This window comes from Osmia lignaria, unplaced genomic scaffold (genome assembly GCF_051020975.1).
Source record: "Osmia lignaria lignaria isolate PbOS001 unplaced genomic scaffold, iyOsmLign1 scaffold0006, whole genome shotgun sequence".
Classification (NCBI taxonomy): domain Eukaryota; kingdom Metazoa; phylum Arthropoda; class Insecta; order Hymenoptera; family Megachilidae; genus Osmia; species Osmia lignaria.
The window spans coordinates 2,576,169-2,600,804 of NW_027478163.1; positions in this window are offsets into that span (position 1 = coordinate 2,576,169).

Consider the following 24,636-nt stretch of genomic DNA (forward strand, 5'->3'; position numbering starts at 1 on the left):
TTCTATGATATTTTTTGATCAGAAGCGTAGTTTTCGAGATATATCGAGATATTTAAAAGTTCCGAAGCCGCACCAACATAATAGAGATACAGAAACACCGTGGCCCCTTTCTTTGAGATAACTCTGCACTATTGCGAGCTGCAAATGCCACTTCCAGCTTAGCTGTGCAGTGGAAGAACAACAAGAAGAAGAAATATCTCGAAATATGTCCGTCAGGCCAGTTCCTTTGAGCTGAATCTGCAAATATCTCGGAAACGAAGCGAGCTATGGCAAAATGTTAAGAGACGTTTTTTGTAGAGAATTATCTTTCCTACAATTTATGTTCTATGATATTTTTTGATCAGAAGCGTAGTTTTCGAGATATATCAAGATATTTAAAAGTTCCGAAGCCGCACCAACATAATAGGGATACAGAAACACCGTGGCCCCGTTCTTTGAGATAACTCTGGACTAGTGCGAGCCGCAAATGCCACTTCCAGCTTAGCTGTGCAGAAGAAGAACAACAAGAAGAAGAAATATCTCGAAATATGTCCGTCAGGCCCCTTCCCTTGAGATAAATATGCAAATATCTCGGAAACGAAGCGAGCTATGGCAAAATGTTAAGCGACCTTTTCTGTAGAGAATTAAGTTTCCTACTTTTTATGTTCTATGATATTTTTTGATCAGATGCGTAGTTCTCGAGATATATCAAGATATTTAAAAGTTCCGAAGCCGCACCAACATAATAGAGATACAGAAACACCGTGGCCCCTTTCTTTGAGATAACTCTGCACTATTGCGAGCTGCAAATGCCACTTTCAGCTTAGCTGTACAGAAGAAGAACAACAAGAAGAAGAAATATCTCGAAATATGTCCGTCAGGCCCCTTCCCTTGAGATGAATCTGCAAATATCTCGGAAACGAAGAGAGCTATGGCAAAATGTTAAGAGACCTTTTTTGTAGAGAATTAGGCTTCCTACTTTTTATGTTCTATGATATTTTTTGATCAGAAGCGTAGTTTTCGAGATATATCGAGATATTTAAAAGTTCCGAAGCCGCACCAACATAATAGAGATACAGAAACACCGTGGCCCCTTTCTTTGAGATAACTCTGCACTATTGCGAGCTGTAAATGCCACTTCCAGCTTAGCTGTGCAGAAGAAGAACAACAAGAAGAAGAAATATCTCGAAATATGTCCGTCAGGCCCCTTCCCTTGAGATATATCTGCAAATATCTCGGAAACGAAGCGAGCTATGGCAAAATGTTAAGAGACGTTTTTTGTAGAGGATTATGTTTCCTACAATTTATGTTCTATGATATTTTTTGATCAGAAGCGTAGTTCTCGAGATATATCAAGATATTTAAAAGTTCCGAAGCCGCACCAACATAATAGGGATACAGAAACACCGTGGCCCCGTTCTTTGAGATAACTCTGCACTAGTGCGAGCCGCAAATGCCACTTCCAGCTTAGCTGTGCAGAAGAAGAACAACAAGAAGAAGAAATATCTCGAAATATGTCCGTCAGGCCCCTTCCCTTGAGATAAATATGCAAATATCTCGGAAACGAAGCGAGCTATGGCAAAATGTTAAGCGACCTTTTTTGTAGAGAATTAAGTTTCCTACTTTTTATGTTCTATGATATTTTTTGATCAGATGCGTAGTTCTCGAGATATATCAAGATATTTAAAAGTTCCGAAGCCGCACCAACATAATAGAGATACAGAAACACCGTGGCCCCTTTCTTTGAGATAACTCTGCACTAGTGCGAGCTGCAAATGCCACTTTCAGCTTAGCTGTACAGAAGAAGAACAACAAGAAGAAGAAATATCTCGAAATATGTCCGTCAGGCCCCTTCCCTTGAGATAAATCTGCAAATATGTCGGAAACGAAGCGAGCTATGGCAAAATGTTAAGAGACCTTTTTTGTAGAGAATTAAGTTTCCTACTTTTTATGTTCTATGATATTTTTTGATCAGATGCGTAGTTCTCGAGATATATCGAGATATTTAAAAGTTGCGAAGCCGCACCAACATAATAGAGATACAGAAACACCGTGGCCCCTTTCTTTGAGATAACTCTGCACTATTGCGACCTGCAAATGCCACTTCCAGCTCAGCTGTGCAGAAGAAGAACAACAAGAAGAAGATATATCGCGAAATATGTCCGTCAGGCCCCTTCCCTTGAGATAAATCTGCAAATATCTCGGAAACGAAGCGAGCTATGGCAAAATGTTAAGAGACCTTTTTTGTAGAGAATTAAGTTTCCTACTTTTTATGTTCTATGATATTTTTTGATCAGATGCGTAGTTCTCGAGATATATCAAGATATTTAAAAGTTCCGAAGCCGCACCAACATAATAGAGATACAGAAACACCGTGGCCCCTTTCTTTGAGATAACTCTGCACTATTGCGACCTGCAAATGCCACTTCCAGCTCAGCTGTGCAGAAGAAGAACAACAAGAAGAAGAAATATCTCGAAATATGTCCGTCAGGCCCCTTCCCTTGAGATAAATCTGTAAATATCTCGGAAACGAAGAGAGCTATGGCAAAATGTTAAGAGACCTTTTTTGTAGAGAATTAAGTTTCCTACTTTTTATGTTCTATGATATTTTTTGATCAGATGCGTAGTTCTCGAGATATATCAAGATATTTAAAAGTTCCGAAGCCGCACCAACATAATAGAGATACAGAAACACCGTGGCCCCTTTCTTTGAGATAACTCTGCACTAGTGCGACCTGCAAATGCCACTTCCAGCTCAGCTGTGCAGAAGAAGAACAACAAGAAGAAGAAATATCTCGAAATATGTCCGTCAGGCCCCTTCCCTTGAGATAAATCTGCAAATATCTCGGAAACGAAGCGAGCTATGGCAAAATGTTTAGAGACCTTTCTTGTAGAGAATTAAGTTCCCTACTTTTTATGTTCTATGATATTTTTTGATCAGATGCGTAGTTTTCGAGATATATCGAGATATTTAAAAGTTCCGAAGCCGCACCAACATAATAGAGATACAGAAACACCGTGGCCCCTTTCTTTGAGATAACTCTGCACTATTGCGACCTGCAAATGCCACTTCCAGCTCTGCTGTGCAGAAGAAGAACAACAAGAAGAAGAAATATCTCGAAATATGTCCGTCAGGCCCCTTCCCTTGAGATAAATCTGCAAATATCTCGGAAACGAAGCGAGCTATGGCAAAATGTTAAGAGACCTTTTTTGTAGAGAATTAAGTTTCCTACTTTTTATGTTCTATGATATTTTTTGATCAGATGCGTAGTTCTCGAGATATATCGAGATATTTAAAAGTTGCGAAGCCGCACCAACATAATAGAGATACAGAAACACCGTGGCCCCTTTCTTTGAGATAACTCTGCACTATTGCGACCTGCAAATGCCACTTCCAGCTCAGCTGTGCAGAAGAAGAACAACAAGAAGAAGAAATATCTCGAAATATGTCCGTCAGGCCCCTTCCCTTGAGATAAATCTGCAAATATCTCGGAAACGAAGCGAGCTATGGCAAAATGTTTAGAGACCTTTCTTGTAGAGAATTAAGTTTCCTACTTTTTATGTAGTATGATATTTTCTGATCAGATGCGTAGTTCTCGAGATATATCAAGATATTTAAAAGTTCCGAAGCCGCACCAACATAATAGAGATACAGAAACACCGTGGCCCCTTTCTTTGAGATAACTCTGCACTATTGCGAGCTGCAAATGCCACTTCCAGCTTAGCTGTGCAGAGGAAGAACAACAAGAAGAAGAAATATCTCGAAATATGTCCGTCAGGCCAGTTCCTTTGAGCTGAATCTGCAAATATCTCGGAAACGAAGCGAGCTATGGCAAAATGTTAAGAGACGTTTTTTGTAGAGAATTATGTTTCCTACAATTTATGTTCTATGATATTTTTTGATCAGAAGCGTAGTTTTCGAGATATATCGAGATATTTAAAAGTTCCGAAGACGCACCAACATAATAGAGATACAGAAACACCGTGGCCTCTTTCTTTGAGATAACTGTGCACCAGTGCGAGCCGCAAATGCCACTTCCAGCTTAGCTGTGCAGAAGAAGAACAACAAGAAGAAGAAATATCTCGAAATATGTCCGTCAGACCCCTTCCCTTGAGATGAATCTGCAAATATCTCGGAAACGAAGCGAGCTATGGCAAAACGTTAAGAGACCTTTTTTGTAGAGAATAATATTTCCTACAATTTACATTCTATGATATTTTTTGATCAGAAGCGTAGTTTTCGAGATATATCGAGATATTTAAAAGTTCCGAAGCCGCACCAACATAATAGAGATACAGAAACACCGTGGCCCCTTTCTTTGAGATAACTCTGCACTATTGCGACCTGCAAATGCCACTTCCAGCTCAGCTGTGCAGAAGAAGAACAACAAGAAGAAGAAATATCGCGAAATATGTCCGTCAGGCCCCTTCCCTTGAGATAAATCTGCAAATATCTCGGAAACGAAGCGAGCTATGGCAAAATGTTAAGAGACCTTTTTTGTAGAGAATTAAGTTTCCTACTTTTTATGTTCTATGATATTTTTTGATCAGATGCGTAGTTCTCGGGATATATCAAGATATTTAAAAGTTCCGAAGCCGCACCAACATAATAGAGATACAGAAACACCGTGGCCCCTTTCTTTGAGATAACTCTGCACTAGTGCGAGCCGCAAATGCCACTTCCAGCTTAGCTGTGCAGAAGAAGAACAACAAGAAGAAGAAATATCTCGAAATATGTCCGTCAGGCCCCTTCCCTTGAGATAAATATGCAAATATCTCGGAAACGAAGCGAGCTATGGCAAAATGTTAAGAGACCTTTTTTGTAGAGAATTAAGTTTCCTACTTTTTATGTTCTATGATATTTTTTGATCAGATGCGTAGTTCTCGAGATATATCAAGATATTTAAAAGTTCCGAAGCCGCACCAACATAATAGAGATACAGAAACACCGTGGCCCCTTTCTTTGAGATAACTCTGCACTATTGCGAGCTGCAAATGCCACTTCCAGCTTAGCTGTGCAGAGGAAGAACAACAAGAAGAAGAAATATCTCGAAATATGTCCGTCAGGCCAGTTCCTTTGAGCTGAATCTGCAAATATCTCGGAAACGAAGCGAGCTATGGCAAAATGTTAAGAGACGTTTTTTGTAGAGAATTATGTTTCCTACAATTTATGTTCTATGATATTTTTTGATCAGAAGCGTAGTTTTCGAGATATATCGAGATATTTAAAAGTTCCGAAGACGCACCAACATAATAGAGATACAGAAACACCGTGGCCCCTTTCTTTGAGATAACTGTGCACCAGTGCGAGCCGCAAATGCCACTTCCAGCTTAGCTGTGCAGAAGAAGAACAACAAGAAGAAGAAATATCTCGAAATATGTCCGTCAGGCCCCTTCCCTTGAGATATATCTGCAAATATCTCGGAAAACGAAGCGAGCTATGGCAAAATGTTAAGAGACCTTTTTGTAGAGAATTATGTTTCCTACTTTTTATGTTCTATGATATTTTTTGATCAGACGCGTAGTTCTCGAGATATATCAAGATATTTAAAAGTTCCGAAGCCGCACCAACATAATAGAGATACAGAAACACCGTGGCCCCTTTCTTTGAGATAACTCTGCACTATTGCGAGCTGCAAATGCCACTTCCAGCTTAGCTGTGCAGAAGAAGAACAACAAGAAGAAGAAATATCTCGAAATATGTCCGTCAGGCCCCTTCCCTTGAGATAAATCTGCAAATATCTCGGAAAGGAAGCGAGCTATGGCAAAATGTTTACAGACCTTTCTTGTAGAGAATTAAGTTTCCTACTTTTTATGTAGTATGATATTTTTTGATCAGATGCGTAGTTCCCGAGATATATCAAGTTATTTAAAAGTTCCGAAGCCGCACCAACATAATAGAGATACAGAAACACCGTGGCCCCTTTCTTTGAGATAACTCTGCACTATTGCGCGCTGCAAATGCCACTTCCAGCTTAGCTGTGCAGAAGAAGAACAACAAGAAGAAGAAATATCTCGAAATATGTCCGTCAGGCCCCTTCCCTTGAGATAAATCTGCAAATATCTCGGAAACGAAGCGAGCTATGGCAAAATGTTAGGAGACCTTTTTTGTAGAGAATTATGTTTCCTACAATTTATGTTCTATGATATTTTTTGATCAGAAACGTAGTTTTCGAGATATATCGAGATATTTAAAAGTTCCGAAGCCGCACCAACATAATAGAGATACAGAAACACCGTGGCCCCTTTCTTTGAGATAACTGTGCACCAGTGCGAGCCGCAAATGCCACTTCCAGCTTAGCTGTGCAGAAGAAGAACAACAAGAAGAAGAAATATCTCGAAATATGTCCGTCAGGCCCCTTCCCTTGAGATATATCTGCAAATATCTCGGAAACGAAGCGAGCTATGGCAAAATGTTAAGAGACCTTTTTGTAGAGAATTATGTTTCCTACTTTTTATGTTCTATGATATTTTTTGATCAGACGCGTAGTTCTCGAGATATATCAAGATATTTAAAAGTTCCGAAGCCGCACCAACATAATAGAGATACAGAAACACCGTGGCCCCTTTCTTTGAGATAACTCTGCACTATTGCGAGCTGCAAATGCCACTTCCAGCTTAGCTGTGCAGAAGAAGAACAACAAGAAGAAGAAATATCTCGAAATATGTCCGTCAGGCCCCTTCCCTTGAGATAAATCTGCAAATATCTCGGAAAGGAAGCGAGCTATGGCAAAATGTTTACAGACCTTTCTTGTAGAGAATTAAGTTTCCTACTTTTTATGTAGTATGATATTTTTTGATCAGATGCGTAGTTCTCGAGATATATCAAGTTATTTAAAAGTTCCGAAGCCGCACCAACATAATAGAGATACAGAAACACCGTGGCCCCTTTCTTTGAGACAACTCTGCACTATTGCGCGCTGCAAATGCCACTTCCAGCTTAGCTGTGCAGAAGAAGAACAACAAGAAGAAGAAATATCTCGAAATATGTCCGTCAGGCCCCTTCCCTTGAGATATATCTGCAAATATCTCGGAAAACGAAGCGAGCTATGGCAAAATGTTAAGAGACCTTTTTGTAGAGAATTATGTTTCCTACTTTTTATGTTCTATGATATTTTTTGATCAGACGCGTAGTTCTCGAGATATATCAAGATATTTAAAAGTTCCGAAGCCGCACCAACATAATAGAGATACAGAAACACCGTGGCCCCTTTCTTTGAGATAACTCTGCACTATTGCGAGCTGCAAATGCCACTTCCAGCTTAGCTGTGCAGAAGAAGAACAACAAGAAGAAGAAATATCTCGAAATATGTCCGTCAGGCCCCTTCCCTTGAGATAAATCTGCAAATATCTCGGAAAGGAAGCGAGCTATGGCAAAATGTTTACAGACCTTTCTTGTAGAGAATTAAGTTTCCTACTTTTTATGTAGTATGATATTTTTTGATCAGATGCGTAGTTCCCGAGATATATCAAGTTATTTAAAAGTTCCGAAGCCGCACCAACATAATAGAGATACAGAAACACCGTGGCCCCTTTCTTTGAGATAACTCTGCACTATTGCGCGCTGCAAATGCCACTTCCAGCTTAGCTGTGCAGAAGAAGAACAACAAGAAGAAGAAATATCTCGAAATATGTCCGTCAGGCCCCTTCCCTTGAGATAAATCTGCAAATATCTCGGAAACGAAGCGAGCTATGGCAAAATGTTAGGAGACCTTTTTTGTAGAGAATTATGTTTCCTACAATTTATGTTCTATGATATTTTTTGATCAGAAACGTAGTTTTCGAGATATATCGAGATATTTAAAAGTTCCGAAGCCGCACCAACATAATAGAGATACAGAAACACCGTGGCCCCTTTCTTTGAGATAACTGTGCACCAGTGCGAGCCGCAAATGCCACTTCCAGCTTAGCTGTGCAGAAGAAGAACAACAAGAAGAAGAAATATCTCGAAATATGTCCGTCAGGCCCCTTCCCTTGAGATATATCTGCAAATATCTCGGAAACGAAGCGAGCTATGGCAAAATGTTAAGAGACCTTTTTGTAGAGAATTATGTTTCCTACTTTTTATGTTCTATGATATTTTTTGATCAGACGCGTAGTTCTCGAGATATATCAAGATATTTAAAAGTTCCGAAGCCGCACCAACATAATAGAGATACAGAAACACCGTGGCCCCTTTCTTTGAGATAACTCTGCACTATTGCGAGCTGCAAATGCCACTTCCAGCTTAGCTGTGCAGAAGAAGAACAACAAGAAGAAGAAATATCTCGAAATATGTCCGTCAGGCCCCTTCCCTTGAGATAAATCTGCAAATATCTCGGAAAGGAAGCGAGCTATGGCAAAATGTTTACAGACCTTTCTTGTAGAGAATTAAGTTTCCTACTTTTTATGTAGTATGATATTTTTTGATCAGATGCGTAGTTCTCGAGATATATCAAGTTATTTAAAAGTTCCGAAGCCGCACCAACATAATAGAGATACAGAAACACCGTGGCCCCTTTCTTTGAGACAACTCTGCACTATTGCGCGCTGCAAATGCCACTTCCAGCTTAGCTGTGCAGAAGAAGAACAACAAGAAGAAGAAATATCTCGAAATATGTCCGTCAGGCCCCTTCCCTTGAGATAAATCTGCAAATATCTCGGAAACGAAGCGAGCTATGGCAAAATGTTAAGAGACCTTTTTTGTAGAGAATTATGTTTCCTACAATTTATGTTCTATGATATTTTTTGATCAGAAGCGTAGTTTTCGAGATATATCGAGATATTTAAAAGTTCCGAAGCCGCACCAACATAATAGAGATACAGAAACACCGTGGCCCCTTTCTTTGGGATAACTCTGCACTATTGCGAGCTGCAAATGCCACTTCCAGCTTAGCTGTGCAGAAGAAGAACAACAAGAAGAAGAAATATCTCGAAATATGTCCGTCAGGCCACTTCCCTTGAGATAAATCTGCAAATATCTCGGAAACGAAGCGAGCTATGGCAAAATGTTAAGAGACCTTTTTTGTAGAGAATTAAGTTTCCTACTTTTTATGTTCGATGATATTTTTTGATCAGATGCGTAGTTCTCGAGATATATCAAGATATTTAAAAGTTCCGAAGCCGCACCGACATAATAGAGATACAGAAACACCGTGGCCCCTTTCTTTGAGATAACTCTGCACTATTGCGAGCTGCAAATGCCAATTCGAGCTTAGCTGTGCAGAAGAAGAACAACAAGAAGAAGAAATATCTCGAAATATGTCCGTCAGACCCCTTCCCTTGAGATGAATCTGCAAATATCTCGGAAACGAAGCGAGCTATGGCAAAACGTTAAGAGACCTTTTTTGTAGAGAATAATATTTCCTACAATTTACATTGTATGATATTTTTTGATCAGAAGCGTAGTTTTCGAGATATATCGAGATATTTAAAAGTTCCGAAGCCGCACCAACATAATAGAGATACAGAAACACCGTGGCCCCTTTCTTTGAGATAACTCTGCACTATTGCGACCTGCAAATGCCACTTCCAGCTCAGCTGTGCAGAAGAAGAACAACAAGAAGAAGAAATATCTCGAAATATGTCCGTCAGGCCCCTTCCCTTGAGATAAATCTGCAAATATCTCGGAAACGAAGCGAGCTATGGCAAAATGTTAAGAGACCTTTTTTGTAGAGAATTAAGTTTCCTACTTTTTATGTTCTATGATATTTTTTGATCAGATGCGTAGTTCTCGAGATATATCAAGATATTTAAAAGTTCCGAAGCCGCACCAACATAATAGAGATACAGAAACACCGTGGCCCCTTTCTTTGAGATAACTCTGCACTATTGCGAGCTGCAAATGCCACTTCCAGCTTAGCTGTGCAGAGGAAGAACAACAAGAAGAAGAAATATCTCGAAATATGTCCGTCAGGCCAGTTCCTTTGAGCTGAATCTGCAAATATCTCGGAAACGAAGCGAGCTATGGCAAAATGTTAAGAGACGTTTTTTGTAGAGAATTATGTTTCCTACAATTTATGTTCTATGATATTTTTTGATCAGAAGCGTAGTTTTCGAGATATATCGAGATATTTAAAAGTTCCGAAGACGCACCAACATAATAGAGATACAGATACACCGTGGCCCCTTTCTTTGAGATAACTGTGCACCAGTGCGAGCCGCAAATGCCACTTCCAGCTTAGCTGTGCAGAAGAAGAACAACAAGAAGAAGAAATATCTCGAAATATGTCCGTCAGGCCCCTTCCCTTGAGATATATCTGCAAATATCTCGGAAACGAAGCGAGCTATGGCAAAATGTTAACAAACCTTTTTGTAGAGAATTATGTTTCCTACTTTTTATGTTCTATGATATATTTTGATCAGACGCGTAGTTCTCGAGATATATCAAGATATTTAAAAGTTCCGAAGCCGCACCAACATAATAGAGATACAGAAACACCGTGGCCCCTTTCTTTGAGATAACTCTGCACTATTGCGAGCTGTAAATGCCACTTCCAGCTTAGCTGTGCAGAAGAAGAACAACAAGAAGAAGAAATATCTCGAAATATGTCCGTCAGGCCCCTTCCCTTGAGATAAATCTGCAAATATCTCGGAAACGAAGCGAGCTATGGCAAAATGTTTAGAGACCTTTCTTGTAGAGAATTAAGTTTCCTACTTTTTATGTTGTATGATATTTTTTATCAGAAGCGTAGTTTTCGAGATATATCGAGATATTTAAAAGTTCCGAAGCCGCACCAACATAATAGAGATACAGAAACACCGTGGCCCCTTTCTTTGGGATAACTCTGCACTATTGCGAGCTGCAAATGCCACTTCCAGCTTAGCTGTGCAGAAGAAGAACAACAAGAAGAAGAAATATCTCGAAATATGTCCGTCAGGCCCCTTCCCTTGAGATAAATATGCAAATATGTCGGAAACGAAGCGAGCTATGGCAAAATGTTAAGAGACCTTTTTTGTAGAGAATTATGTTTCCTACAATTTATGTTCTATGATATTTTTTGATCAGAAGCGTAGTTTTCGAGATATATCGAGATATTTAAAAGTTCCGAAGCCGCACCAACATAATAGAGATACAGAAACACCGTGGCCCCTTTCTTTGAGATAACTCTGCACTAGTGCGAGCCGCAAATGCCACTTCCAGCTTAGCTGTGCAGAGGAAGAACAACAAGAAGAAGAAATATCTCGAAATATGTCCGTCAGGCCCCTTCCCTTGAGATAAATCTGCAAATATCTCGGAAACGAAGCGAGCTATGGCAAAATGTTAAGAGACCTTTTTTGTAGAGAATTATGTTTCCTACAATTTATGTTCTACGATATTTTTTGATCAGAAGCGTAGTTTTCGAGATATATCGAGATATTTAAAAGTTCCGAAGCCGCACCAACATAATAGAGATACAGAAACACCGTGGCCCCTTTCTTTGAGATAACTCTGCACTATTGCGAGCTGCAAATGCCACTTCCAGCTTAGCTGTGCAGAGGAAGAACAACAAGAAGAAGAAATATCTCGAAATATGTCCGTCAGGCCAGTTCCTTTGAGCTGAATCTGGAAATATCTCGGAAACGAAGCGAGCTATGGCAAAATGTTTAGAGACCTTTCTTGTAGAGAATTAAGTTTCCTACTTTTTATGTAGTATGATATTTTTTGATCAGATGCGTAGTTCTCGAGATATATCAAAATACTTAAAAGTTCCGAAGCCGCACCAACATAATAGAGATACAGAAACACCGTGTCCCCTCTCTTTGAGATAACTCTGCACTATTGCGAGCTGCAAATGCCACTTCCAGCTTAGCTGTGCAGAAGAAGAACAACAAGAAGAAGAAATATCTCGAAATATGTCCGTCAGGCCCCTTCCCTTGAGATAAATCTGCAAATATCTCGGAAACGAAGCGAGCTATGGCAAAATGTTTAGAGACCTTTCTTGTAGAGAATTAAGTTTCCTACTTTTTATGTTGTATGATATTTTTTATCAGAAGCGTAGTTTTCGAGATATATCGAGATATTTAAAAGTTCCGAAGCCGCACCAACATAATAGAGATACAGAAACACCGTGGCCCCTTTCTTTGGGATAACTCTGCACTATTGCGAGCTGCAAATGCCACTTCCAGCTTAGCTGTGCAGAAGAAGAACAACAAGAAGAAGAAATATCTCGAAATATGTCCGTCAGGCCAGTTCCTTTGAGCTGAATCTGCAAATATCTCGGAAACGAAGCGAGCTATGGCAAAATGTTAAGAGACGTTTTTTGTAGAGAATTATGTTTCCTACAATTTATGTTCTATGATATTTTTTGATCAGAAGCGTAGTTTTCGAGATATATCGAGATATTTAAAAGTTCCGAAGACGCACCAACATAATAGCGATACAGAAACACCGTGGCCCCTTTCTTTGAGATAACTGTGCACTAGTGCGAGCCGCAAATGCCACTTCCAGCTTAGCTGTGCAGAAGAAGAACAACAAGAAGAAGAAATATCTCGAAATATGTCCGTCAGGCCCCTTCCCTTGAGATATATCTGCAAATATCTCGGAAACGAAGCGAGCTATGGCGAAATGTTAAGAGACCTTTTTTGTATAGAATTAAAATTTCCTACTTTTTATGTTCTATGATATTTTTTGATCAGATGCGTAGTTCTCGAGATATATCAAGATATTTAAAAGTTCCGAAGCCGCACCAAACTAATAGAGATACAGAAACACCGTGGCCCCTCTCTTTGAGATAACTCTGCACTATTGCGAGCTGCAAATGCCACTTCCAGCTTAGCTGTGCAGAAGAAGAACAACAAGAAGAAGAAATATCTCGAAATATGTCCGTCAGGCCCCTTCCCTTGAGATAAATCTGCAAATATCTCGGAAACGAAGCGAGCTATGGCAAAATGTTTAGAGACCTTTCTTGTAGAGAATAATGTTTCCTACAATTTACGTTCTATGATATTTTTTGATCAGAAGCGTAGTTTTCGAGATATATCGAGATATTTAAAAGTTCCGAAACCGCACCAACATAATAGAGATACAGAAACACCGTGGCCCCTTTCTTTGAGATAACTCTGCACTATTGCGACCTGCAAATGCCACTTCCAGCTCAGCTGTGCAGAAGAAGAACAACAAGAAGAAGAAATATCTCGAAATACGTCCGTCAGGCCCCTTCCCTTGAGATAAATCTGCAAATATCTCGGAAACGAAGCGAGCTATGGCAAAATGTTAAGAGACCTTTTTTGTAGAGAATTAAGTTTCCTACTTTTTATGTTCTATGATATTTTTTGATCAGATGCGTAGTTCTCGAGATATATCAAGATATTTAAAAGTTCCGAAACCGCACCAACATAATAGAGATACAGAAACACCGTGGCCCCTTTCTTTGAGATAACTCTGCACTAGTGCGAGCCGCAAATGCCACTTCCAGCTTAGCTGTGCAGAAGAAGAACAACAAGAAGAAGAAATATCTCGAAATATGTCCGTCAGGCCACTTCCCTTGAGATAAATCTGCAAATATCTCGGAAACGAAGCGAGCTATGGCAAAATGTTAAGAGACCTTTTTTGTAGAGAATTAAGTTTCCTACTTTTTATGTTGGATGATATTTTTTGATCAGATGCGTAGTTCTCGAGATATATCAAGATATTTAAAAGTTCCGAAGCTGCACCAACATAATAGAGGTACAGAAACACCGTGGCCTCTTTCTTTGAGATAACTCTGCACTATTGCGAGCTGCAAATGCCACTTCGAGCTTAGCTGTGCAGAAGAAGAACAACAAGAAGAAGAAATATCTGGAAATATGTCCGTCAGCCCCTTCCCTTGAGATAAATATGCAAATATCTCGGAAACGAAGCGAGCTATGGCAAAATGTTAAGAGACCTTTTTTGTAGAGTATTAAGTTTCCTACTTTTTATGTTCTATGATATTTTTTGATCAGAAGCGTAGTTTTCGAGATATATCGAGATATTTAAAAGTTCCGAAGCCGCACCAACATAATAGAGATACAGAAACACCGTGGCCCCTTTCTTTGAGATAACTCTGCACTATTGCGACCTGCAAATGCCACTTCCAGCTCAGCTGTGCAGAAGAAGAACAACAAGAAGAAGAAATATCTCGAAATACGTCCGTCAGGCCCCTTCCCTTGAGATAAATCTGCAAATATCTCGGAAACGAAGCGAGCTATGGCAAAATGTTAAGAGACCTTTTTTGTAGAGAATTAAGTTTCCTACTTTTTATGTTCTATGATATTTTTTGATCAGATGCGTAGTTCTCGAGATATATCAAGATATTTAAAAGTTCCGAAGCCGCACCAACATAATACAGATACAGAAACACCGTGGCCCCTTTCTTTGAGATAACTCTGCACTAGTGCGAGCCGCAAGTGCCACTTCCAGCTTAGCTGTGCAGAAGAAGAACAACAAGAAGAAGAAATATCTCGAAATATGTCCGTCAGGCCCCTTCCCTTGAGATAAATCTGCAAATATCTCGGAAACGAAGCGAGGTATGGCAAAATGTTAAGAGACCTTTTTTGTAGAGAATTAAGTTTCCTACTTTTTATGTTCTATGATATTTTTTGATCAGATGCGTAGTTCTCGAGATATATCAAGATATTTAAAAGTTCCGAAGCCGCACCAACATAATAGAGATACAGAAACACCGTGGCCCCTTTCTTTGAGATAACTCTGCACTAGTGCGAGCCGCAAATGCCACTTCCAGCTTAGCTGTGCAGAAGAAGAACAACAAGAAGAAGAAATATCTCGAAATATGTCCGTCAGGCCACTTCCCTTGAGATAAATCTGCAAATATCTCGGAAACGAAGCGAGCTATGGCAAAATGTTAAGAGACCTTTTTTGTAGAGAATTAAGTTTCCTACTTTTTATGTTGGATGATATTTTTTGATCAGATGCGTAGTTCTCGAGATATATCAAGATATTTAAAAGTTCCGAAGCTGCACCAACATAATAGAGGTACAGAAACACCGTGGCCTCTTTCTTCGAGATAACTCTGCACTATTGCGAGCTGCAAATGCCACTTCGAGCTTAGCTGTGCAGAAGAAGAACAACAAGAAGAAGAAATATCTCGAAATATGTCCGTCAGCCCCTTCCCTTGAGATAAATATGCAAATATCTCGGAAACGAAGCGAGCTATGGCAAAATGTTAAGAGACCTTTTTTGTAGAGTATTAAGTTTCCTACTTTTTATGTTCTATGATATTTTTTGATCAGAAGCGTAGTTTTCGAGATATATCGAGATATTTAAAAGTTCCGAAGCCGCACCAACATAATAGAGATACAGAAACACCGTGGCCCCTTTCTTTGAGATAACTCTGCACTATTGCGACCTGCAAATGCCACTTCCAGCTCAGCTGTGCAGAAGAAGAACAACAAGAAGAAGAAATATCTCGAAATACGTCCGTCAGGCCCCTTCCCTTGAGATAAATCTGCAAATATCTCGGAAACGAAGCGAGCTATGGCAAAATGTTAAGAGACCTTTTTTGTAGAGAATTAAGTTTCCTACTTTTTATGTTCTATGATATTTTTTGATCAGATGCGTAGTTCTCGAGATATATCAAGATATTTAAAAGTTCCAAAGCCACACCAACATAATAGAGATACAGAAACACCGTTTCCCCTTTCTTTGAGATAACTCTGCACTATTGCGAGCTGTAAATGCCACTTCCAGCTTAGCTGTGCAGAAGAAGAACAACAAGAAGAAGAAATATCTCGAAATATGTCCGTCAGGCCCCTTCCCTTGAGATATATCTGCAAATATCTCGGAAACGAAGCGAGCTATGGCAAAATGTTAAGAGACCTTTTTTGTAGAGAATTATGTTTCCTACAATTTATGTTCTATGATATTTTTTGATCAGAAGCGTAGTTTTCGAGATATATCGAGATATTTAAAAGTTCCGAAGCCGCACCAACATAATAGAGATACAGAAACACCGTGGCCCCTTTCTTTGAGATAACTCTGCACTAGTGCGAGCTGCAAATGCCACTTCCAGCTTAGCTGTGCAGAAGAAGAACAACAAGAAGAAGAAATATCTCGAAATATGTCCGTCAGGCCCCTTCCCTTGAGATAAATCGGCAAATATCTCGGAAACGAAGCGAGCTATGGCAAAATGTTAAGAGACCTTTTTTGTAGAGAAGTATGTTTCCTACAATTTATGTTCTATGATATTTTTTGATCAGAAGCGTAGTTTTCGAGATATATCGAGATATTTAAAAGTTCCGAAGCCGCACCAACATAATAGAGATACAGAAACACCGTGGCCCATTTCGGTGAGATAACTCTGCACTAGTGCGAGCTGCAAATGCCACTTCCAGCTTAGCTGTGCAGAAGAAGAACAACAAGAAGAAGAAATATCTCGAAATATGTCCGTCAGGCCAGTTCCTTTGAGCTGAATCTGCAAATATCTCGGAAACGAAGCGAGCTATGGCAAAATGTTAAGAGACGTTTTTTGTAGAGAATTATGTTTCCTACTTTTTATCTTCTATGATATTTTTTGATCAGATTCGTAGTTCTCGAGATATATCAAGATATTTAAAAGTTCCGAAGCCGCACCAACATAATAGAGATACAGAAACACCGTGGCCCCTCTCTTTGAGATAACTCTGCACTATTGCGAGCTGCAAATGCCACTTCCAGCTTAGCTGTGCAGAAGAAGAACAACAAGAAGAAGAAATATCTCGAAATATGTCCGTCAGGCCCCTTCCCTTGAGATAAATCTGCAAATATCTCGGAAACGAAGCGAGCTATGGCAAAATGTTTAGAGACCTTTCTTGTAGAGAATAATGTTTCCTACAATTTACGTTCTATGATATTTTTTGATCAGAAGCGTAGTTTTCGAGATATATCGAGATATTTAAAAGTTCCGAAACCGCACCAACATAATAGAGATACAGAATCACCGTGGCCCCTTTCTTTGAGATAACTCTGCACTATTGCGACCTGCAAATGCCACTTCCAGCTGAGCTGTGCAGAAGAAGAACAACAAGAAGAAGAAATATCTCGAAATACGTCCGTCAGGCCCCTTCCCTTGGGATAAATCTGCAAATATCTCGGAAACGAAGCGAGCTATGGCAAAATGTTAAGAGACCTTTTTTGTAGAGAATTAAGTTTCCTACTTTTTATGTTCTATGATATTTTTTGATCAGATGCGTAGTTCTCGAGATATATCAAGATATTTAAAAGTTCCGGAACCGCACCAACATAATAGAGATACAGAAACACCGTGGCCCCTTTCTTTGAGATAACTCTGCACTATTGCGAGCTGGAAATGCCACTTCCAGTTTAGCTGTGCAGAAGAAGAACAACAAGAAGAAGAAATATCTCGAAATATGTCCGTTAGGCCCCTTCCCTTGAGATAAATCTGCAAATATCTCGGAAACGAAGCGAGCTATGGCAAAATGTTAAGAGACCTTTTTTGTAGAGAATTAAGTTTCCTACTTTTTATGTTCTATGATATTTTTTGATCAGAAGCGTAGTTTTCGAGATATATCGAGATATTTAAAAGTTCCGAAGCCGCACCAACATAATAGAGATACAGAAACACCGTGGCCCATTTCGGTGAGATAACTCTGCACTAGTGCGAGCTGCAAATGCCACTTCCAGCTTAGCTGTGCAGAAGAAGAACAACAAGAAGAAGAAATATCTCGAAATATGTCCGTCAGGCCCCTTCCCTTGAGATAAATCTGCAAATATCTCGGAAACGAAGCGAGCTATGGCAAAATGTTAAGAGACCTTTTTTGTAGAGAACTAAGTTTCCTACTTTTTATGTTCTATGATATTTTTTGATCAGATGCGTAGTTCTCGAGATATATCAAGATATTTAAAAGTTCCGAAGCCGCACCAACATAATAGAGATACAGAAACACCGTGGCCCCTCTCTTTGAGATAACTCTGCACTATTGCGAGCTGCAAATGCCACTTCCAGCTTAGCTGTGCAGAGGAAGAACAACAAGAAGAAGAAATATCTCGAAATATGTCCGTCAGGCCAGTTCCTTTGAGCTGAATCTGCAAATATCTCGGAAACGAAGCGAGCTATGGCAAAATGTTAAGAGACGTTTTTTGTAGAGAATTATGTTTCCTACTTTTTATCTTCTATGATATTTTTTGACCAGATTCGTAGTTCTCGAGATATATCAAGATATTTAAAAGTTCCGAAGCCGCACCAACATAATAGAGATACAGAAACACCGTGGCCCCTCTCTTTGAGATAACTCTGCACTATTGCGAGCTGCAAATGCCACTTCCAGCTTAGCTGTGCAGAAGAAGAACAACAAGAAGAAGAAATATCTCGAAATATGTCCGTCAGGCCCCTTCCCTTGAGATAAATCTGCAAATATCTCGGAAACGAAGCGAGCTATGGCAAAATGTTTAGAGACCTTTCTTGTAGAGAATAATGTTTCCTACAATTTACGTTCTATGATATTTTTTGATCAGAAGCGTAGTTTTCGAGATATATCGAGATATTTAAAAGTTCCGAAACCGCACCAACATAATAGAGATACAGAAACACCGTGGCCCCTTTCTTTGAGATAACTCTGCACTATTGCGAGCTGGAAATGCCACTTCCAGTTTAGCTGTGCAGAAGAAGAACAACAAGAAGAAGAAATATCTCGAAATATGTCCGTTAGGCCCCTTCCCTTGAGATAAATCTGCAAATATCTCGGAAACGAAGCGAGCTATGGCAAAATGTTAAGAGACCTTTTTTGTAGAGAATTAAGTTTCCTACTTTTTATGTTCTATGATATTTTTTGATCAGAAGCGTAGTTTTCGAGATATATCGAGATATTTAAAAGTTCCGAAGCCGCACCAACATAATAGAGATACAGAAACACCGTGGCCCCTTTCTTTGAGATAACTCTGCACTATTGCGACCTGCAAATGCCACTTCCAGCTCAGCTGTGCAGAAGAAGAACAACAAGAAGAAGAAATATCTCGAAATACGTCCGTCAGGCCCCTTCCCTTGAGATAAATCTGCAAATATCTCGGAAACGAAGCGAGCTATGGCAAAATGTTAAGAGACCTTTTTTGTAGAGAATTATGTTTCCTACAATTTATGTTCTATGATATTTTTTGATCAGAAGCGTAGTTTTCGAGATATATCGAGATATTTAAAAGTTCCGAAGCCGCACCAACATAATAGAGATACAGAAACACCGTGGCCCATTTCGGTGAGATAACTCTGCACTAGTGCGAGCTGCAAATGCCACTTCCAGCTTAGCTGTGCAGAAGAAGAACAACAAGGAGAAGAAATATCTCGACATATGTCCGTCAGGCCCCTTCCCTTGAGATAAATCTGCAAATATCTCGGAAACGAAGCGAGCTATGGCAAAATGTTAAGAGACCTTTTTTGTAGAGAACTAAGTTTCCTACTTTTTATGTTCTATGATATTTTTTGATCAGATGCGTAGTTCTCGAGATATATCAAGATATTTAAAAGTTCCGAAGCCGCACCAACATAATAGAGATACAGAAACACCGTGGCCCCTCTCTTTGAGATAACTCTGCACTATTGCGAGCTGCAAATGCCACTTCCAGCTTAGCTGTGCAGAGGAAGAACAACAAGAAGAAGAAATATCTCGAAATATGTCCGTCAGGCCAGTTCCTTTGAGCTGAATCTGCAAATATCTCGGAAACGAAGCGAGCTATGGCAAAATGTTAAGAGACGTTTTTTGTAGAGAATTATGTTTCCTACTTTTTATCTTCTATGATATTTTTTGATCAGATTCGTAGTTCTCGAGATATATCAAGATATTTAAAAGTTCCGAAGCCGCACCAACATAATAGAGATACAGAAACACCGTGGCCCCTCTCTTTGAGATAACTCTGCACTATTGCGAGCTGCAAATGCCACTTCCAGCTTAGCTGTGCAGAAGAAGAACAACAAGAAGAAGAAATATCTCGAAATATGTCCGTCAGGCCCCTTCCCTTGAGATAAATCTGCAAATATCTCGGAAACGAAGCGAGCTATGGCAAAATGTTTAGAGACCTTTCTTGTAGAGAATAATGTTTCCTACAATTTACGTTCTATGATATTTTTTGATCAGAAGCGTAGTTTTCGAGATATATCGAGATATTTAAAAGTTCCGAAACCGCACCAACATAATAGAGATACAGAATCACCGTGGCCCCTTTCTTTGAGATAACTCTGCACTATTGCGACCTGCAAATGCCACTTCCAGCTGAGCTGTGCAGAAGAAGAACAACAAGAAGAAGAAATATCTCGAAATACGTCCGTCAGGCCCCTTCCCTTGAGATAAATCTGCAAATATCTCGGAAACGAAGCGAGCTATGGCAAAATGTTAAGAGACCTTTTTTGTAGAGAATTAAGTTTCCTACTTTTTATGTTCTATGATATTTTTTGATCAGATGCGTAGTTCTCGAGATATATCAAGATATTTAAAAGTTCCGAAACCGCACCAACATAATAGAGATACAGAAACACCGTGGCCCCTTTCTTTGAGATAACTCTGCACTATTGCGAGCTGGAAATGCCACTTCCAGTTTAGCTGTGCAGAAGAAGAACAACAGGAAGAAGAAATATCTCGAAATATGTCCGTTAGGCCCCTTCCCTTGAGATAAATCTGCAAATATCTCGGAAACGAAGCGAGCTATGGCAAAATGTTAAGAGACCTTTTTTGTAGAGAATTAAGTTTCCTACTTTTTATGTTCTATGATATTTTTTGATCAGATGCGTAGTTCTCGAGATATATCAAGATATTTAAAAGTTCCAAAGCCACACCAACATAATAGAGATACAGAAACACCGTGGCCCCTTTCTTTGAGATAACTCTGCACTATTGCGAGCTGTAAATGCCACTTCCAGCTTAGCTGTGCAGAAGAAGAACAACAAGAAGAAGAAATATCTCGAAATATGTCCGTCAGGCCCCTTCCCTTGAGATATATCTGCAAATATCTCGGAAACGAAGCGAGCTATGGCAAAATGTTAAGAGACCTTTTTTGTAGAGAATTAAGTTTCCTACTTTTTATGTTCTATGATATTTTTTGATCAGATGCGTAGTTCTCGAGATATATCAAGATATTTAAAAGTTCCGAAGCCGCACCAACATAATAGGGATACAGAAACACCGTGGCCCCTTTCTTTGAGATAACTCTGCACTAGTGCGAGCCGCAAATGCCACTTCCAGCTTAGCTGTGCAGAAGAAGAACAACAAGAAGAAGAAATATCTCGAAATACGTCCGTCAGGCCCCTTCCCTTGAGATAAATCTGCAAATATCTCGGAAACGAAGCGAGCTATGGCAAAATGTTAAGAGACCTTTTTTGTAGAGAATTAAGTTTCCTACTTTTTATGTTCGATGATATTTTTTGATCAGATGCGTAGTTCTCGAGATATATCAAGATATTTAAAAGTTCCGAAGCCGCACCGACATAATAGAGATACAGAAACACCGTGGCCCCTTTCTTTGAGATAACTCTGCACTATTGCGAGCTGCAAATGCCACTTCCAGCTTAGCTGTGCAGAGGAAGAACAACAAGAAGAAGAAATATCTCGATATATGTCCGTCAGGCCAGTTCCTTTGAGCTGAATCTGCAAATATCTCGGAAACGAAGCGATCTATGGCAAAATGTTAAGAGACATTTTTTGTAGAGAATTATGTTTCCTACAATTTATGTTCTATGATATTTTTTGATCAGAAGCGTAGTTTTCGAGATATATCGAGATATTTAAAAGTTCAGAGGCCGCACCAACATAATAGGGATACAGAAACACCGTGGCCCCTTTCTTTGAGATAACTCTGCACTAGTGCGAGCTGCAAATGCCACTTCCAGCTTAGCTGTGCAGAGGAAGAACAACAAGAAGAAGAAATATCTCGATATATGTCCGTCAGGCCAGTTCCTTTGAGCTGAATCTGCAAATATCTCGGAAACGAAGCGATCTATGGCAAAATGTTAAGAGACCTTTTTTGTAGAAAATTAAGTTTCCTACTTTTTATGTTCTATGATATTTTTTGATCAGATGCGTAGTTCTCGAGATATATCAAGATATTTAAAAGTTCCAAAGCCACACCAACATAATAGAGATACAGAAACACCGTTTCCCCTTTCTTTGAGATAACTCTGCACTATTGCGAGCTGTAAATGCCACTTCCAGCTTAGCTGTGCAGAAGAAGAACAACAAGAAGAAGAAATATCTCGAAATATGTCCGTCAGGCCCCTTCCCTTGAGATATATCTGCAAATATCTCGGAAACGAAGCGAGCTATGGCAAAATGTTAAGAGACCTTTTTTGTAGAGAATTATGTTTCCTACAATTTATCTTCTATGATATTTTCTGATCAGAAGCGTAGTTTTCGAGATATATCGAGATATTTAAAAGTTCCGAAGCCGCACCAACATAATAGAGATACAGAAACACCGTGGCCCCTTTCTTTGAGATAACTCTGCACTAGTGCGAGCTGCAAATGCCACTTCCAGCTTAGCTGTGCAGAAGAAGAACAACAAGAAGAAGAAATATCTCGAAATATGTCCGTCAGGCCCCTTCCCTTGAGATAAATCGGCAAATATCTCGGAAACGAAGCGAGCTATGGCAAAATGTTAAGAGACCTTTTTTGTAGAGAATTATGTTTCCTACAATTTATGTTCTATGATATTTTTTGATCAGAAGCGTAGTTTTCGAGATATATCGAGATATTTAAAAGTTCCGAAGCCGCACCAACATAATAGAAATACAGAAACACCGTGGCCCATTTCGGTGAGATAACTCTGCACTAGTGCGAGCTGCAAATGCCACTTCCAGCTTAGCTGTGCAGAAGAAGAACAACAAGAAGAAGAAATATCTCGAAATATGTCCGTCAGGCCCCTTCCCTTGAGATAAATCTGCAAATATCTCGGAAACGAAGCGAGCTATGGCAAAATGTTAAGAGACCTTTTTTGTAGAGAACTAAGTTTCCTACTTTTTATGTTCTATGATATTTTTTGATCAGATGCGTAGTTCTCGAGATATATCAAGATATTTAAAAGTTCCGAAGCCGCACCAACATAATAGAGATACAGAAACACCGTGGCCCCTCTCTTTGAGATAACTCTGCACTATTGCGAGCTGCAAATGCCACTTCCAGCTTAGCTGTGCAGAGGAAGAACAACAAGAAGAAGAAATATCTCGAAATATGTCCGTCAGGCCAGTTCCTTTGAGCTGAATCTGCAAATATCTCGGAAACGAAGCGAGCTATGGCAAAATGTTAAGAGACGTTTTTTGTAGAGAATTATGTTTCCTACTTTTTATCTTCTATGATATATTTTGATCAGATTCGTAGTTCTCGAGATATATCAAGATATTTAAAAGTTCCGAAGCCGCACCAACATAATAGAGATACAGAAACACCGTGGCCCCTCTCTTTGAGATAACTCTGCACTATTGCGAGCTGCAAATGCCACTTCCAGCTTAGCTGTGCAGAAGAAGAACAACAAGAAGAAGAAATATCTCGAAATATGTCCGTCAGGCCCCTTCCCTTGAGATAAATCTGCAAATATCTCGGAAACGAAGCGAGCTATGGCAAAATGTTTAGAGACCTTTCTTGTAGAGAATAATGTTTCCTACAATTTACGTTCTATGATATTTTTTGATCAGAAGCGTAGTTTTCGAGATATATCGAGATATTTAAAAGTTCCGAAACCGCACCAACATAATAGAGATACAGAATCACCGTGGCCCCTTTCTTTGAGATAACTCTGCACTATTGCGACCTGCAAATGCCACTTCCAGCTGAGCTGTGCAGAAGAAGAACAACAAGAAGAAGAAATATCTCGAAATACGTCCGTCAGGCCCCTTCCCTTGAGATAAATCTGCAAATATCTCGGAAACGAAGCGAGCTATGGCAAAATGTTAAGAGACCTTTTTTGTAGAGAATTAAGTTTCCTACTTTTTATGTTCTATGATATTTTTTGATCAGATGCGTAGTTCTCGAGATATATCAAGATATTTAAAAGTTCCGAAACCGCACCAACATAATAGAGATACAGAAACACCGTGGCCCCTTTCTTTGAGATAACTCTGCACTATTGCGAGCTGGAAATGCCACTTCCAGTTTAGCTGTGCAGAAGAAGAACAACAAGAAGAAGAAATATCTCGAAATATGTCCGTTAGGCCCCTTCCCTTGAGATAAATCTGCAAATATCTCGGAAACGAAGCGAGCTATGGCAAAATGTTAAGAGACCTTCTTTGTAGAAAATTAAGTTTCCTACTTTTTATGTTCTATGATATTTTTTGATCAGAAGCGTAGTTTTCGAGATATATCGAGATATTTAAAAGTTCCGAAGCCGCACCAACATAATAGAGATACAGAAACACCGTGGCCCCTTTCTTTGAGATAACTCTGCACTATTGCGACCTGCAAATGCCACTTCCAGCTCAGCTGTGCAGAAGAAGAACAACAAGAAGAAGAAATATCTCGAAATACGTCCGTCAGGCCCCTTCCCTTGAGATAAATCTGCAAATATCTCGGAAACGAAGCGAGCTATGGCAAAATGTTAAGAGACCTTTTTTGTAGAGAATTATGTTTCCTACAATTTATGTTCTATGATATTTTTTGATCAGAAGCGTAGTTTTCGAGATATATCGAGATATTTAAAAGTTCCGAAGCCGCACCAACATAATAGAGATACAGAAACACCGTGGCCCATTTCGGTGAGATAACTCTGCACTAGTGCGAGCTGCAAATGCCACTTCCAGCTTAGCTGTGCAG